A 4,349-nucleotide genomic window follows, 5' to 3' on the forward strand; every position below is an offset into this window, starting at 1 on the left:
TGGAGGCTTAGGCGGCACTCTCTCATCAGCTAATCTCCAATCTTACCAGCTGCCTGGCTACCTATTCTGTATACACTTGGTCATATGGACAGTATTTGTTAATTTTTATTGTCACAAACCTGGGAGATAAGCAATAATGGATGGGGTAGAACCAAAATGTTACTCTTCACTGTTCTTGAAGTCCACAGTGCTCATGCTTCCCTATATGTCAAGTTGGGCTCAATAATAGCATTTTGTGGCTAGCTATTTTCTTCAAAGCACTCATGAATCCTTGGGATCCCATGAATATTATTTGTCATCATACTTATACTTTCTCTGTCTCTCTCCCTCTCCATCTCTTTCTGTCTCTTCTTATAGGAATTAAGGTACAGGCTATTCTATAGACCTGGTGATTTTAAACATCTTTTCTAAAGTCTGTCTTTGACAAATATATCAAGAAACATATGGCTGCATTGTCTGGACAGATGGCTGGTAGGGTCTACTAGTCTCTGTTGTTGATGAAGTTGCTGCAGTGCAAAGAACCTTTCTAAAGCATCTTCATTATTTGTCATAAAGAATTTAGAAAATGCTTAGTATTTCTGTTGTCCAGGGTCAAAACCAAATAAGATTATTAGAGTTAAGTATCAAATAGATATCCTCAAAATTTTAAGCATATTTCAGTCTTATAAAAGGAAGCACATCATCTGGTAGCTACACTTTTAAAGTGACTACTCTTACTATGGAGGTGCTAATTTCAGTTCTTTTTTAAAAGTATAAGTGCTGTCAGTGACTTTAAAAGACATTCCTTCCCAATTACACTTCTAACTTAAAATGTTACATAAATAACAATAATAGCTATTATTTATATATTGTCTTAAGTTTAACAAAATTATATATATGTGTGTGTATATATATATATATATGCATATATATATATATATATATGATTTCATTTGATTACCTATTATTATTTATGAACCTAAGCTCTCTTAGGTAGATTTCACCAAATGGGGATCCTGCTGCTTGAACTAAACACAGTTTCAAATATGCTTAACATATTGAGCGTAAATAATGTCTTGAATGCAACACAATGTCAATCCCAATATTAGATGGCTTTACATAAATTCAGCTCTAATGGAGCAAGGCCAAATCCCACCAAATGGACCTTTTTATCTTCTAAAGCCATGCAATAAAGACTAAATGGGGATGGGGGTGAGTTTCATGCCTTGTGTACAGGACATAACCCTCTATAAGCATAATATACTTCACCATATCCACTCTGACTTTACTTGTCTGTTCTTATCTACTTAGGAGTAAAGCCTAAAATAAACAACCATCAAGAGATACCAGCTGTTCCAAGAGTCCCTATTGGGGCCAAGGAGCTGTGTAATCACAGCTATATATATGGCCATAGGGGAATTATTTATGTTCTATGGCACAGTATGTTTCTGCTACATAAAAAATTAGTAACAAAATCCATCTATAACAATCTTAAAAAATAGTATGAGTTCATAGAGGGTTCAGTTACTGGGTGCTAACACATTTATGACTTAGAAATAGATAATCTAGGGATTAAAGTGGATTAGTGAGAATGACAAAACGTAAAGTCTTGTTCTTAGATGTTTTAACTGTAATAAAATGGGGCACTAGCCAAAGTCAAATCCAGTGGACAACAAGCAGTATGTGCCAGGCACTATGCTAAGCACAGGAGGATAAAAATAGTCTTTGCATTTAGGGGATTTATTTTCATGGGGGAGATAATATGCAAGTAACTATGAACAAACTAACTATATGCAACATAAATTAGAAATAATCAAGAGAAAAAGACACTGGCATTAAGGAGAATTAGGAAAGCCTTCCTATAGAAGATGGAATTTTAGCTGGGACTTGGAGGCAGAAATAAGGAGAGAATTCCAGGTGCAGGGGGACAGTCAGAAAAAAAAAAATATTCAGGGTTGGGAGATGAAATGCTTTGTTTGAAGAACAGCAAGAGTTTTGGTATCATTGCAATATGAAGTATGTTGAAGGCAAAAAAGAGTATAAGAAGAATGGAATGGTAAGAGGTAGCCAGTCTATGAAGCCTTTTGTATACCAAACCAATGAAGAGTTATATAATTAGATCTGAATTTTAGGAAAAAGCCATTTAACAGCTGAGTGAAGGATTGGATTAAAGTGGAAGAGACTTGAAAAAGGAGGATTAAACAGCAGATTAATACAGTAATCTAGGTGTGAGATGGTGAGAATTCTCACTGTGACAGCAGTGTCAGAGGAAAAAATTAGTAAGACATGAACATGGACAGAATATTAGAATGAGTTACTTAGGTGGTGAATCTAAATCGCTGAAAGAATGATGGTATCCTTCACGGAAAAGTTAGGAAGAAGGGAAAGGTTGGTGGAAAAGATATTGAGTTCTGTTTGAGACATGTTTGGTTTAAGATATGTATTGGACATTCAGTTTGAGATGTCCAAAAGGCAGTTGGAGTTCTGAACTTGAGGTAAATGGAGAGTTTAGGAAAGAATAGGTAGATCTGAGAATCATCGGTATAGATATGATAATTAATTCCATGGGAGGTGATGACATTACCAAGTGAAATAGTATAGAAAGAAAAGAGAAGGGGATCCAGAACAGAGTCCCATGGGATGCCTACAGTTAGCACATGTGATATGGATGAGAATCTAGCAAAAGAAAACCATTGCTCAGAATCTCTCATATAAGTTTCTATATGATATTATCACTTTTCCTCAAATTTTCTTCTAACTTCTAATTCCTTTTGCTCCTTTAGCCTTTCCTTGAAGATCAACTATCATTTCCAATTATTTAGCTATTTTTATTCCACTCCTGAATCTTTTCCAGATTCTTAAATTTCTGCCCTTATCAGTAATGTGTTTCTGCTTACTATGTACATAAATCTGGCAACAAGTCAAATTCCACAGAGAAAATTTGATACCTGCCCTATAGGATAGAACTAGGTAACCTCTAAGGTTCCCTAAAACTTAGGATCTTATGATTTTAAAATTCTTATAGGCAACACAGAATCGTAATGACAACATACATCTTATAAAGGAAAAGATGTCCATAAAGTTGTTGGGATCATTTTGTATTCTTGCCATGCCCACACTGCCTTTTGATTCTGACATTTTTCATTTAACCAAATATCATCAATCATTTTATTCTTAAAATAATATAATTATCATGATATTTTTATAAAATTGTTTAAAGAGAGAGAGTTTAAATTATAATTATGGAAAGTTATCCTGGATTGGGACATGGATTTTTGAGGTTTATCTCATTCTAAAGCTAAAACGCATAGGTAGAAACCAGAGACCAAGAGAAAAAAAAACGAGGTCACAATAAACAATCATTCCAATCAGTGGTCAAAGTTAAGAGTTGTGAAACTAGAAGAGTAAAGTACATGTCCTGAGGAAGATGTTAGAAGCTGAAAATAGGTAATTACCTGGAAGGAGAGAGACTGTGATCAGGAAAGCAGTTTTTCCAAGGTGAAGCTCAGCCATTTTATAATGGTTATGCTGACCTCTGCAATTTCTCCACCTGAAGGAAATTGACTGCACAATTTGTGGTGGTAGTGGTGTGTATGTGTGTGTGAGTATGTGTGTGTATGTGTGTGACTACATTAAAGCAAGAAAAAAAGAAAAGAAAAGGAATAAGGAGGAGGAGGAGGAAGAGGAAAAGGAGGAGGAAGTGATGAAAATAGATTTGTGTATTTGTATGCATTTATGTGTGTGTCTGTATTTGTTTGCATATGATAATGTGGAATGTGGACTAGGGAGGGTTTCTTTGCAAATAGAAATAATTACAGCATCAGTACAATGAAACAACTCAGAAGATTGTTGTTGAGCCTACAATGCTTCTTTATTGCTTGTTTCCTTTGGGGGATGACTCTGGACTTTGGAGTGAAGTCAGCCAAGAAAGAGGCAGGTGTTCTCTGATTAAGATTTTGTACTTGCCCTGTGAGGTCAAAATAGTTAGAGAAGAACCTGGATACAATCAAATTTGCAACATGATTCTATTACATTCAGGTGAACTAAAACATAGCTATGGTATAATGGACTGCCCTGAGGCAGACCACCCATACTTTAGGTTCATTCTGGGAATGAAATGAGATACTTGTAGGTCATTCAAAAGTTAAATGTAGGTTTTATATATAAATGTAGGAGATATGGATGGATGGATGGATGGATGGATAGATAGATACATAGGTAGATAGATAGATAGATAGATAGATAGATAGATAGATAGATAGATAGATAGAAAAAGGATCCTGAACAAGGATATTGCAGCACTTAGTACAGGTAGATGTGCTCCCCAATCCCTCCATGTGAAAATAGGTCTGGTCAACAAGACAGAGTAT

General features: G+C 35.2%; 1 non-coding gene across 1 annotated transcript; it reads left to right on the plus strand.

Annotated features, from left to right (window-relative positions):
- The first annotated feature begins 3,426 nt into the window (after positions 1 to 3,426).
- On the plus strand, positions 3,427 to 3,587 carry LOC141565299 (U1 spliceosomal RNA). Its single transcript, XR_012488975.1, has one exon. It is a non-coding gene; the product is annotated as a U1 spliceosomal RNA (small nuclear RNA).
- The last annotated feature ends 762 nt before the right edge of the window (positions 3,588 to 4,349 follow it).

This window comes from Sminthopsis crassicaudata, chromosome 3 (assembly GCF_048593235.1).
Source record: "Sminthopsis crassicaudata isolate SCR6 chromosome 3, ASM4859323v1, whole genome shotgun sequence".
Classification (NCBI taxonomy): Eukaryota; Metazoa; Chordata; class Mammalia; order Dasyuromorphia; family Dasyuridae; genus Sminthopsis; species Sminthopsis crassicaudata.